Source organism: Anabrus simplex, chromosome 3 (assembly GCF_040414725.1).
Source record: "Anabrus simplex isolate iqAnaSimp1 chromosome 3, ASM4041472v1, whole genome shotgun sequence".
Classification (NCBI taxonomy): domain Eukaryota; kingdom Metazoa; phylum Arthropoda; class Insecta; order Orthoptera; family Tettigoniidae; genus Anabrus; species Anabrus simplex.
The window spans coordinates 394,445,241-394,460,079 of record NC_090267.1 but is presented as its reverse complement, the minus strand read 5'-3'; positions in this window follow the sequence as shown (position 1 = coordinate 394,460,079).

The window sequence follows — 14,839 nt, the reverse complement described above, 5'->3', positions numbered from 1 at the left end:
GATCGAGCCCTCCTCCCCCCCAAGTTCGGCTTAGAAGGCCAGTATTTTTATTTATATAAGCAGGTGGTTTAGTTCACGTAACAGTCAAGTTGCACACTGGAGACAATGGGTTCGAACCCTACGATCGACAGCTTTCACCGAGCTCGGTAGCTGCAGTCGCTTAAGTGCGGCCAGTATCCTGTAATCGGGAGATAGTGGGTTCGAACCCCACTGTCGGCAGCCCTGAAGATATTTTTCCATGGTTTCCAATTTTCACACCAGGCAAATGCTGGGGCTGTACCTTAATTAAGGCCACGGCCGCTTCCTTCCCATTCCTAGGCCTTTTCTATCCCATCGTCGCCATAAGACATGTCTGTGTCGGTGCGACGTAAAGCAAAAAAAACAAAAAACAAACAAACGGCAGCCTTTTAGGTGGTTTTACGTGATTTCCCATTTTCACACCAGTGTTAATACATTCCCATCCCATTGTCGTCATAAGACCTAAGACAAAATACAATTTATAAAAAAAGAAAAATCAATGCAGTCTGACCTCTATTTTATTAGCGTAGAAATAACTTGGTCTGCCTCTGTGGGGTAGTGCTTAGTTTGATTAGCTGAGTAGAGGGTCGTTCGATTCCCACCTCAGCCATTCTCGTAGTGGTTTTCCGTGGTTTCCCACTTCCCCTCCAGGCGAATGCCGTAATGATACCTAACTCAAGGCCACGGCCGCTTTCTTCCCTCTTCCAATCTTCCCATCCCCCACAAGGCCCTTTTTCAGCATTGCAGGAGAGTCCGCCTGGGCGAGGTACTGGTCCTCCTGGTCCTCCTTCCGGTTGTATCCCCCGACCCAATGTGACACTTCCAGGACACTGCCCTTGAAGCGGTAGACGTGGGATCCCCCGCTGAGACCGAGGGAATAACCAATCCTGGAGGGTAGACGGATTAAGAAAGAAATACCTTAGAAATATGAGGGTGATCTAGAGGAAAAAAGATGTCGATTATTAATGCAACAACATTACGGTATTACCGATGGGACTGGCTGCACGGCACGGGGCGTGTAGCTGTAAGAATATATTCAGAAGATGGTGGTTTAGAACCCCACCGTCGGCAGCCCTGAAGATGGTTTTCCATGGTTTCTCATTTTCACACCAGGCAAACGACAGGACTGTACCTTAATTAATTGAGGTCACGTCCACTTTCTTTTCAGCAAACTGCTAACAAATATGAAATTTATTTTAAATGACGCAAGTACATCACAACACACTTCTGAGTGAACGAAATGTTGTTTAAGGCATCTTAAACGACAGCTGCTTGAGATGATCAGTGCGTAGGAGCCGCGTCTAGGATGTGTTTAACGATGGGTACATGACACACAATGGGTGAGGAGGACATTGACCTAACGAATATCAACAAGGAGAAAGGATTTACCGTCTCTCAATATGTGGGGCGCGATATCACGGGAAGGGGCTGAAAGATCATTTTAATGTTAGTGTTCGTAATCTCCAATATTACAGCCTTAGACAGTTCTTCTTTCTTTTGCTGCTTTACGTCGCACCGACACAGATAGTTCTTACGGCGACGATGGAACAGGAACGGGGCAGGAGTAGGAAGGAAGCGGCCGTGGCCTTAATTAAGGTACAGCCCCAGCATTTGCCTGGTGTGAAAATGGGAAACCACGGAAAACCATTTTCAGGGCTGCCGACAGTGGGGTTCGAACCTACTATCTCCCGAATACTGGATACTGGCCGCACGTAAGCGACTCCAGCTATCGACCTCGGTCCTTAGACAGTTAATAGCGAATTATGTGTAATAATTAAAGTGACACTGTGTATGAGTGTGTCACTGAAAAGGCATACTAGGAAAATGACGACTGAGGTAGTTTCCTGGTGCTTTCCTCACCGGGCCAGAAGTTGCTATTACATATCAGTCTGCCAAGCCCACTGTATTGCGTGCACCAACCGACCCTAATGAGTGATGTTTTCACACCGTTCATAGCAGTGAGTGTCTGCATAAGGAATGGTATTTCTATAATCGCTCATAAGTCGGTCACTTTCAGATTGTCAAAGCCATGGAAGAGACTGAGACAGGTCAATGAAATTGGCTAGTAACTTTACGTCGCACCGACACAGATAGGTCTTATGGCGACGATGGGTTAGGAAAGGCCTAAGAGTTGGAAGGAAACGACCGTGGCCTGAATTAAGGTACAGCCCCAGCATTTGCCTGGAGTGAAAATGGGAAACCACGGAAAACCATCTTCAGGGCTGCCGACAGTGGGATTCGAACACACTGTCTCCCGGATGCAAGCTCACAGCCGCGCGCCCCTGACCGCACGCCCAACTCGCCCGGTAACAAATTTATTCTAGGCCATACCAGAAGACATAGTGCACTGTAAACACTACATCTTGCCAGCAAAGACATAGTGACATTATTCAGTAATATCTCGAACAGCTTAAGTGTTTTACAATATCACACTCATACAAACGTAGTTCAATGTAACGATGAATGAAGTTACAGGCCTAGGGCAGCTCGAAACAAACCAACATAAATAGTGAAATGTTACGTGTTAGCCACCTGTCTTTAACCCCTTTTGGTATTTCCTAGGTCCGCCTCTGTGGTGTAGTGGTTAGCGTGATTAGCTGCCACCCCCGGAGGTCCGGGTTCGATTCCCGGCTCTGCCACGAAAATTTGAAAAGTGGTACGAGGGCTGGAACGGGGTCCACTCAGCCTCGGGAGGTCAACTGAGTAGAGGTGGGTTCGATTCCCACCTCAGCCATCCTCGAAGTGGTTTTCCGTGGTTTCCCACTTCTCCTCCAGGCGAATGCCGGGATGGTACCTAACTTAAGGCCACGGCCGCTTCCTTCCCTGTTCCTTGTCTATCCCTTCCAATCTTCCCATCCCTCTACAAGGCATCCCTCAGCATAGCAGGTGAGGCCGCCTGGGTGAGGTACTGGTCATTCTCCCCAGTTGTATCCCCCGACCAAGAGTCTGAAGCTCCAGGACACTGCCCTTGAGGCGGTAGAGGTGGGATCCCTCGCAGAGTCCGAGGGAAAAACCGAACCTGGAGGGTAAACAGATGATGATGATGATGATGGTATTTCCTAGGAGGAACTAGTGAGTCAGCTGGGAGCTCCCCGCCGAAGGGCATTGTGACAACCTATCCCCGCTACTTCCCTTTGTGCCTTCTGGAACACGAAACGAGAATGTTCCTACTCCTGCCGAGTCCCGAAACTTCTAGTCGGAGTTATGTTGGGAGTTTCACCAGAGTCGGTGTCATAGTGCTGTCGCTGTGCCGGTGTGTGAGTAGTGCGTAGTGCGTAGTGCGTAGTGGTGGAGAGGAGGATTGGTTGTTTAGACATACGAGTTAAGTAGTTCAGTCTGTGGAGTACCGTGCGGTTAGGGGCGTGGCTGTGAACTTGCATCTGGGAGACAGTGGGTTAGAATCCCATTGTCGGCAGCCCTGAAGATGGTTTTCTGTGGTTTCCCATTTTCACACCAAGCAAATGCCCTTTCCTATCCCATCGTCGCCATAAGACCTATCTGTGTCGGTGGAACAGTCACGTTGAATGTGAGTTAATTGAATTGACAGTGTTGACTGGGAGAGTTAACAAGCCCATCTGGAGTCGAGCCAAGGAACAGTCGTCATGCGTCGTGATTGTTAGCAGACCATATGTTCAAACCATGCGTGTGAAGCTGCTGTGAGTAATGACCGGACCGAGCAAGTGGCCGTGCGGTTAGAGCCACGTGGCTATATGCTTGCATTCGGGAGATAGTGGGTTCGAACCCCACTATTGGCATCCCTGAAGATTGTTTTCCGTTGTTTCCCATTTTCGCACCAGGAAATAGCTGGGAAAGACACGATCAATTCTTTCCCACTCCTCTTTCTATTCCATCCAAACCCCACTGTCAGCAGCTCTGAAGATTTTTTTTCCATCGTTTGCCATTTTCACACTAAGCAACACACCTTAGTTAAGGCCACGGTCGCTTCCTTCCCACTCCGTGCCCTTTCCTATCCCATCGTCGCTCTAAGACCTATCTGTGTCGGTGCGACGCAAAGCAAATTGTAACAAATTAACGCCGTCTCATGTAACGCCAGCGAGTCGAACTACCTGCTGTAAGAAGGCCGGAGACTTTGTAAATAGCCACTAATTAGGGAACTGCTGTAATTGAATGTGCGTTTGTATACCTACAGTACGTCAGAACACTACAGAGGATGGACACTGGAGTTAAATGCCGTATTACACAGGAAAAATCAGCTTTTATGCAGAAGAGGAAATTACCGTGTACCAGTCAACTTAGTCTTTCCCTCCGAATGCTACATGCGTTTGTATAGACAGATGCATTGTATGTCTGTGCTTCGTAGACTCTAAATACAAATTATTATTATTATTATTATTATTATTATTATTATTATTATTATTATTTCATATGGCAAAATTAGGATATGTCCGCCTCTGTGGTGTAGTGGTTAGTGTGGTTAGCTGCCACCCCCGGAGGCCCGGCTTCAATTCCCGCCTCTGCCACGAAATTTGGAAAGTGGTACGAGGGCTGGAACGGGGTCCACTCAGCCTCGGGAGGTCAACTGAGTAGAGGTGGGTTCGATTCCCACCTCAGCCATCCTGGAAGTGGTTTTCCGTGGTTTCCCACTTCTCCTCCAGGCAAATGCCGGGATGGTACCTAAGTTAAGGCCACGGCCGCTTCCTTTCCTCTTCTTTGTCTACCCCTTCCAATCTTCCCATCCCCCCACAAGATCCCTGTTCAGCATAGCAGGTGAGGCCGCCTGGGCGAGGTACTGGATATCCTGCACAGTTGTATCCCCCGACCCGAAGTCTGAAGCTCTAGGACACTGCCCTTGAGGCGGTAGAGGTGGGATCCCTCGCTGAGTCCGAGGAAAAAACCAACCCTAGAGGGTAAGCAGATTAAGAAAGAAAGAAAATAAGGATACATTGGAAATGTACATATTACAATAAGCTATATACAGTATTTACAGATCAGGTAAATTAAAATGTAATGTCCAGTGTATTCAGCCAGTTCACAACTTCATCGGTGCCACTGTGTATATCCTGAATAGTTCACTCAAATGTTCTTCTTGGGCACTCCGTAACAACGTGCTGGATGGTCTGGGGAACATTGTCACAATCGCAATATGAGTTTTCAGCTTTTCCCTACTTGTGAAGCCAGAATTTGCATTTTCCGTGGTTTGTCCTAATTCTATTTAAAGATGTCCATGCCTTTCTAGGTAAATTGAAACCAGGAGGAGCTTTACATGGATCGTTAATTAAACCCAGATGATCAGGGTTTGAAGAAGACCATTCTTCTTTCCAGGTCTGATTAAAATGTGGTTGCTTCACGTCCGTAGGTATAACCTCAAAGTGCCTTACACGTGTCTCCCGGGTGGTGCTAAGTAAGCAACAACACTGGCCGCTGGACCCTAAGCTCTGTTGCAGGGATATCCCAGCTCACAGAGGATACACTACAATTATTCTAAATCAAAATGAAAAGAACCGTCTTGAAGCCTTTGAGATGTGCTGCTAATGTAAGATGATACTTGAGACGTGGAGAGATAAGATGTCGAACACCAGAGTTCTAGACACTTTGAACCAACGGAGATCAATCCTCCGCATCATCCGTAACCGTCAGTATTTTCCTCGGCCAGAAGCCTTTCCTGACACCCAACCTCTATGAAGCTATATATTCACTATTGTGTGATTCTGTAGTGGCTGGTGCCAGAGGCAGAGGAGGGAGTTAAAATCTCCGACCTGACCGGGAATCGAACACTTGACCTTTCAAAACCTAGAGTGACCATTCAACCGAGTAGCCTGGCTACGAATTCAGTGAATTCTATTCTTCTTGCTGGTCATATTTCCAATTTATTGCGATCGGCATAGGACTGAATTGACTCAGTTTTTCGACCGATTGCCCTTTCTGAAGCTAACCTTACGTGGAGGGATGAATTCGCTATTGCGTGTTCTTGTTGTGGTTCGTAATGCTGTGTATGTAAGAAGAGAAATGTTTTAAGACGAACACATATACCCAGTCCCCAAACCAGAATAATTAACCATATGCAGGTAGAATCCTGGTGTGGTCGGTAATTGAACCCAAGGCCCTCTGAACCGAAAAGCGGTATGTAGACCATTCAGACAAGGAGCCGGACGTAAGAAATTCAGTAAATGCTGCAGAAGGCGCCCGCAGTTCGAATCCCAGTCCATACATGTAGAAGTTTTAGAAGTGAAAATCACGTCCCTGCTGCTCGGATTCCACTTAAAATGAGAGGTTCCGTAGCCGGATGAGAATTGACGTTAGAGGGTTGTTTTGTATCCTCATTTTAACTGTTCTGATCACCTTTGTCACCGCCCGTGATCGTTGAGCGGCATATTTCCTACACTCTGCATACAAGAGAGACCATCAAGGTGGCAACTGGGCATTCTTTGGTACAGTAATCGTACAGGGGTACAAGAGGAGAGTCTGTACCTCTTTCTGGGAAGCCCTGCCCCATCGAAGGACTTCATTCCCGGTCAGAGAGATGGAATGGGCCAAGTGAGGTCAGATGCGGAGATGTTTGATATGAGAGTCATCGAATGTGGTGATGATTGTAAAGCAATGCAGTTGGCCATGTGACACATCTTTTAAGTTCTTCTCTTTTCTCTTTCTCCTCTTGGAGAGACTATTGACAGGATAGCTCCATCACTATCACTTTTCTCAAACCACAGTGTAATAAGAGCAGATTATATATTTTACTTTATTTAGTTTCGTTATGTGGTTAAAATAAAATAAAATCCTGTGAACACTGCAAGCGGTGATCAGTGATCGCACTCCGGGTCAGTAGTGCGATTCGTGTTTCTGATGTAGCACATGGAACGTAGACGAGTGTTCGCTAACCCTGAAAATTTAGGAATTAAAGTGAATAAGTAGGAAATCCATATTCACGGTAAGTCCCGTAACAGCTGTGTGACAGGATCGAAACTTTGAACTTGACCTTTCTGTGTCATTAATAGGGCCCGGATTTAAAAAAATGCATATGCGCATATGCAAGTGCATATTTTGAGCGTCAGTGCAAATGCAGACATATCTTTCTCTTATGTGATGATTATCTAAGATTTCTGAACGAAATGAAAAATATAATGATCTCTGTATATTGTACATCCCATGGCAACATAAGAAACCTTCCCTGATCAAGGAAAAACTTTCAGTGTCGCAATATAAGCAGGTAGACAGATAATGACGCTTTTCACAATAGCTATTTCCTTCTTTCTGACATTCATTGCTCTTTCTCCTTACAGTTGTAACTTCTTGATGACTACTGTTAAATAAAATCATGAATAATATAAATAAAAATATGTAAATAAATAACATTACACAAAAACTTCATAAAATACTTGAAATAATTAAATTAATAAAACAGTTAGTCGAAATGTCCGTAGTATGGGCGCCAGAGTTCACCAGAATGGATCCCTCGAATTTTGATAGAGCATGATAAACTTTATATCCCAGGGCGTGTACATAATGCTGCGTACTGGTACGTCTGCTGCAGGCCTTACCTAACCTCCTGAAAACGACTAAATAGGTAAGAACTGCACCTAGATTCATCAATAACTCCACTGATTCTAAAATAGCTAACTATATTCTTAACAAAATCCGTGCATGAGCACCTCATCAACATACAATATTATACATATAATACACACATAAAATATTGCTGGAAGACTCCATATTTACAACAACAACAACAATAATGAAAACCGTGGGAAAACGAAAGCGAGAACTAAGCTACCATTTGTAGATAGTCCGATGAACAATGTACATGTATGAAGATAAATACCCTTCACTGTCTCTATATCAATTTGACTTACCGATTCTCATAATCGGCAGTTATCACATCACACAGATACTGTACCTTGTAATAATGTGTTCACATATTTTAACACTTGTAAAGATATATACATTTTAGTAACACACGCTTGTCGATCCTCAACATAATTTATGGAAAGTCTGAGATAGCTTTCACCAACGTATAATGCTAGACCTCCGCAAGTACAACAACACTTAATGCGTACGCCCTCCACAATTTGTTGATCATCCACTTTCCACGAACATAACAAGACTACGCTCCATGAACGTTTGAAGTCCAGTCCATTGCAGCCGTGTCACTCGAATACCGTATATCCAGCACTACTTCCTTCTCGTACAGTGTGTCAGTTGTCGTTCTCTTATACAGTGTCACTGGTTGTAGTTGTCTTCCTTCTCGTTCCTTTACAATCTCTCTGGTTGCCGCCGTATGATCAACCTTTATAGACATCAACATCCCCCTCCTCTCAGATGATACGTCTGGATTGGTGCTTGCCAGCCAATCATGAGTGAACCTCTTGTCAAGACCATGCCCTGAACTTCTCCTTGCTCCCAAGAGATAAACAAACTCTGGGGTTTATTACATGAGTCAACGAGCTTACCTAATACAACAACAAGCTCATCTCATCAGGCTGGGATATACACATGACTCAAGGAATTTCCCGACACAAGTACATAACAACAAACACTGGGGTAGCCGCATGACTCATCCAAATTACCAGAGTTATTAAAGCAATTTTTTCTCACTCGTGCAAAACAAATTACTCATACCTACATATGTGGATATCTTCCAGCTTACCAATATAAATGGCAAAATATACAAATGAATTACTGATAATAATAATAAATCGAATACTGACAATAATATCTCTAACTTCTACATATAATTCGGGGGTGTGATATATGTACTATCACACAGTAGCCTCGCGAGGTTTGCTTAAACAAGTGCGTTCATCTGTTAACTTGCTCTTCGTCTACTGCAGTGTTTCACCAGATTAAACTGAAAAAAAACCCCTAAAGATTTTGCCGGAAGAATGTTCCGAGCAGTCAGTGCCAGTGATCAAGTATTACCCATTTACATCCATCGACGTAGAACGATCATTTTCAGCGTATAAATTAATTCTGGCCGACAACAGAAAGTTATTGACTCCTGAAAACTTTGGAAAACTGTTGAAGCCTACTGACATGCATCATTTTGCAAGGAATTAAACATGTTTATCAGTTTAACATGGAGTTAAAATTAAATAATGCGTCTGGTAAATGTATTTTGTTTTATTTTTAGTGCATATTTTCATGCACATTTACAACATTTTAGTGCATATGAGCATGCATATTTTCGGAGATTTTAGTGCATATGTATCCGGGCCCTAGTCATTAACGGTACATGCCCAACACTGACAATTATTGTGGAGGTCTTTTTTCTTCTCAGGGCTGCTGACCCACCATCCCTCGAATACAAGCTGAGCTACACTTCTTTTACTGATTGTGAGTACTTAACTAGCTTAACGACACGTCTATCTTAAGCTCGATTAACAAACGTCTGTGACAGCCTGATTAAACAGCATGAACTTGGTAGCATCACAGTTAAATATGAACAACCGGGCGAATTGGCCGTGCGGTTAGGAGGGCGCAGCTCTGAGGTAGCATCCGGGATATAGTGGGTTCGAACTCCACTGTCGGCAGCCCTGAAGATGGTGTTTCGTGGTTTCCCATTTTCACACCAGGCAAATGCTGGGGCTGTACCTTAATTAAGGCCACGGCCACTTCCTTCCCATTCGTAGGCCTTTTCTGTCCCATCGTCGCCATAAGATCTATCTGTGTCGGTGCGACGTAAAACAAATAGCAAAAACATGAGCAGCGTATAATAACCCAGTTCTTATCTATATCATAAAACACATATATTGTATGTTCGACTTTGAAAGCCTTCACAATCTACCTGATACGATCGAGATTGACAAGACAAGGAGATAAATGAATGAAAGCATTATCTTACAGCAGAATATACGTGATTACTGTAAAGTGATAAGGTTAAGATTGCTAATCTACAGCTGCCTTCCTTACAGAAGGATTTTGTCAAAGGGGAATGTCCGTGAATCCCCTCTTAGATAATACGAGCTTGGGAGACGGGGTCTCCGTGTCTTGCACCAAGCAATTAATTTACTAGCTTTGTAGCAGAACTGGAAAGTAGTTCTTACAAGTGAATTGACACACCCTTCATGCCGAATTCTACCCTGAGGAACGAGAAGACCACATGTGTAGCTGCTTGTCTTCAATGTAAGGCCCCAGAATCGAAGCTGGAATCCGACGTAGCCAGACGGTAACGTGGTGCATCGGGATATCTGTACCTCACAGGCGAGCTGTCCATTAATTGACATTGACTCACGGTTTTCTCCTCGCCGCTCCACTGCTGGTTTGCCCCAGTGAGGACAGTACACCGCAACCTGTACTAACTACAGTAGTACCACTCTCCTATTCATATGTTTATTTCTGGGCCTTACACTGCAAACAGGCAGCTAATTGAATGTGGTCTTCTTATAGCTCATCGGTTATGTCACCCAAGTTCCAAGGTAGGGTTCGGCATGAAGGGTTTGACGCTTCCCTTGTCAAATAGGGAAAACTCCGGACTTCAGCTTTTCCCTAGAATTCTTCACCTCGTACGGGGTCTAGTGTTCTGCTATTCAGGATCGAGTCAACTCCTTCTTCAGGGTCTCGTAGGAGAGAAAAATGTGAGGCCCCTTATCGTATTTCCTAATGTTCGGTAATAATAATAATAATAATAATAATAATAATAATAATAATAATAATAATGATAATAATAAGGTAATACAGGAATGGCGCAAACAGAAGTCTGTTCTCAAGATTAATTTCACATAAGTGTGTCGTCAAAATTGGTTAAAATGAGTCTAAATGGTGTGAAAATGTGAAACCACGGAAAACCGGCTACCGGCAGTGAGGTTCGAACCCAATATCTCCCGGATGCAAGCTCACAGCTTTCACAGTCCTTTTGGTGGCAGCACCCAGCACTCTTGCATGCATTGCCTGTAGGGAAATCTAGCCCGCACAATTGTGCGTATCAAATTCAAAACCTCGTGGTATTACGTAAGATGTTGTAAGTTCACAATTTACGTTTGCTAAACAATTTACACACTTTATTGATTATATTCTGATATTCAGTAGAGCTTCTAGATTAATATGAATGCAATAAATAAATACTTATTTTTGGCATTACTGCTTCCCACTATCTTGCCAATGAACTGTATTTTAAAACCCTTCTTCGTGCCCCCTGGTGGTCAAGCGCTAAATAAAAACAACTGAAGTATTGTTGGGAGATCAGAAGAATGCACATGTCCGGTGAGGCACGGGGCGAAGGGGTTTTCACCAGCAGAGCCAGTGACGCAATGGTTACCATAGCAACTCCACTACTACCCAGGCGACTTTATATGATCTTCTACTGGCAGCTCTTCTCTCTTGACAGTTGTAATCCAACAAACTGCAAAGTGTGAGTCAATGTTTTCGTGTAGCAGATAAGAGCCGATCTGTCTGGATAGAACAGGAAGTTCGTGCTTGCAGGCCACATTCCTCATTCTTGCATTCTTCTCATCTCTACACAGTACATGCTACGTGTCCCGTACAGGCACTGCAGTCCGGTCTAGCACCAAGAAAATGTCAAATAAGCTGAGACATAAATAAAATACGAACCCGCACAATTGTGCGTACACGGTCTGAAAGGGCTAGAAAGGTTTGGAAATAAACTTTTTGAGAGAAGAAGAACCAGGCTCAAAATTATCCGACGAGAGGAAAATGAGATAATAGTAAGCAGATGAAGAAGTACTGGAGGAAGAAGAAGGAACAGTAAAGGATGAAGCTTTGAAACTGGCACGTGATTATTATTATTATTATTATTATTATTATTATTATTATTATTATTATTTATTTTCCCCGGATGGATCATTTGATTGTACATACACGGTGTACACTGAAACACTAATTATGAACCTATTTTTATTTTTCTAAGTCCGTAAAGGACAATAGTCTTTCTTTCTTTCTTTCTTTCTTTCATAATCTGTTTACCCTCCTGGGTTGGTTTTTCCCTCGGACTCAGCGATGGATCCCACCTCTACCGCCACAAGGGCAGTGTCCTAGAGAGTGAGACTTTCGGTCAGGGTACACCACTGAGGAGGAGGACCAGTACCTTGCCCAGGCGGCCTCACCCGCTATGCTGAACAGGGGCCTTGTGGGAGGGACGGGATGATGGGAAGGGATAGACAAGAAAGAGGGAAGGAATCGGCTGTGGCCTTAAGTTAGGTACCATCCCGGCATTTGCCTGGAGGAGAATTGGAAAAACACGAGAAACCACTTCGAGGATGGGTGAGGTAGGAATCGAACCCTCCTCTACTCATTTGACCTCCCGGGACTGAGTGGACCCCGTTCCATCCCTCGTACCACTTTTCAAATTTCGTGGCCGAGCCGGGAATCGAACCCAGGCCTCTGGGGATGGCAGCTAATCACGTCAACCACTTCACCACAAAGGCAGACAAGGGACAATATTCATGCTCTATGTTGTTTTTACAATAAAGCTGCCTTAATGCTTATCAATTCATGGTAACCACGTTAATTCTGTTGTAAGATAATTGTATAAGTCATTCTTCTCCTTACATCTCCTTTATCAGGATGATAACCTGGATGCTAAATTTCTCAGAGGCCAGCATTCAATAGATTTTCATCTTATACTGATAAGAGCTGTGGTACTGTACCTCAGTCGTATTTCTCTGTATTGATATCCATTTCCTATCTTATAATAATCGGGCGGTATCAGACGTTAGTTAAATGAACATTACATAATTGTGAGTATGATGATGATGATGCTTGTTGTTTAAAGGGGCCTAACATCGAGGTCATCGGCCCCAATTGTGAGTATGGAACACGTCCAGTTCGAAGTACAGAAAGCCTAAGTTATGTAGTTCGATAGTGGACACACCGACTTACAGGGGATATCACGAATGTGGATTTCACACTCTTTAGCTTCGGATTAATTCTCCAGAGTTATGCTTGCCCCATGTGACGCGAGGTTCGCACGAATCCATATATCAAAGATGAATGTGTTCATTGATCAGCATCAAATGCGTTCCTTGCACACGCCAAGTTAATTTTCATGTATGCAAATTGCGGACTGGCAAAGATCTGTTTCTGTTGATGGTGTTATTGGTTTTACGCCTCTCTAACTACTGCACTTTTATGGTTTTCTGAGACGCCACTATGCCAGAATTTTGCCCTGCAAGAGTTCCTTTACAAGCCGGTAAATCTACCGACACGAGGCTAGCGTATGTGAGCACCTTCAAATACCATCGGAGTGAACCGGGATCATACGCGTTTGTTTGAGCTCAGACGATCAGTACTTCTACCGCATGAGCCTTTCCGCTCGATACGTACTTACTGCTTAAAGTGGAATGTACAACTAGGCAACCATCCCCATGTGATAATGACTAGGGCTCGGAAGTTGAGGAAAAATCCCTTTTTTTTTTCTTCTCAAGTGTCCGAAGATGAGACCCATTATAATATGTTAAACACATTGTAGGCCAGAAAATCGTGGTTTTGTTTGTCCTTTTATGCCCTTTTCGGTGTTTTTCTCTTATTGGTCCTTTATTAGGCTGTTTAAGGTTTTGAAGACATTTTTTTAACTTCACCCTACTTTTACAACTCATTCTCAATTCGAATCATCATAAGTTCATCCATTATCTCTTAAACATATTTTCTCTTGTAAATACATCCATTTGAATCTTATCTGACAAGAGGAAAAATGAAAACCTACAACCTGTTTTCCAGTCAGTGACCGGGTCAGGGATGGGATGAATGAAGCCCCTAACTTGCGGCGAGGATAGGAATTGTGCCGGCTGCCGAGGCCTGTCGCACTTCTCTGGGACAATGATTAATGACTGACGGATGAAATGAAATGATACTGGAGAGTATTGCTGTAATGAAAGATGACAGGGAAAACCGGAGTACCCGGAGAAAAACCTTTGTCCAGCACAAGTCTCATATGGACTAACCGGGATTTGAACCACTGAAACCCGACGATCCGTTATACCTAAGAACCTGGAAATGACTATTGTGATCTGCTGCAAAGCCAAGTGAGGTAAGGTTTCCGAATTCCAATTTCTGTAACCCTAGTGTGGTTAAGCCAAATATTATTCCATTTATACTAATTTCAATGTCTTTCTCCAGGATATCCATTGCGGGTTCGCTGAATTCATTCTAGATGAAAAAATGAAATTCACGGAATTCCTTTTTTTAAATTATGTTAATCTAAAGTATATTGCGCCCTGGTGGGGGTGTGATAAGCGTCATGCAATTATGATGAATTATTGAGGAATATATATTTCATTTTCAGAATAAAGAATATCTTACTGTACATACAGTAAGAGCAGGCTAGGCCAAGATGGTATGGTGAAACATGCACAGACTATTGTCTCCACTGAGATTAACAAACACAATGAACGGCAGAATTAGAATTCTCAGAAATTGTGACGACGAGGAAAGAGAGAGGATAATTTGTTGCCAAAGTTTGCATAGCCCCGGGCAGAATAGGTAGTGGCAACAGCGCAAAGAGCCGGGTGCAAATTTCTGAGAAATGATGGCAGGGTATCTCCATGTACTAGCGGGAGTTGAACGCGGGGTTGGCATTGGAAGAAAAAAATATGAGCCTTCCTGGTCCCGTGGTTTAGGTGGACCAATGGAAAAATTCACTTGACCAAAGCAAGGCGACAACTTTGTATTGTAAGAAGCACTAGCGAGGCTAACTCCGCGGATTAAACTGATAGAAGGGAGTGAGTTATCAATTCAGAATAAGGTGTTATTTAGGAGCCTTACTATATTATAAAACTTATAAAAAGTTAATAATTGCGGGAGATTGCATGGTGTAATTCTGAGAATTCATGGACGCTATTAGTTGATTGGCTACCGGCCAGGGACGCCACAATAGAGCGCGAAATCCCGAGCTGGGATACGGCAGCTAAATTCG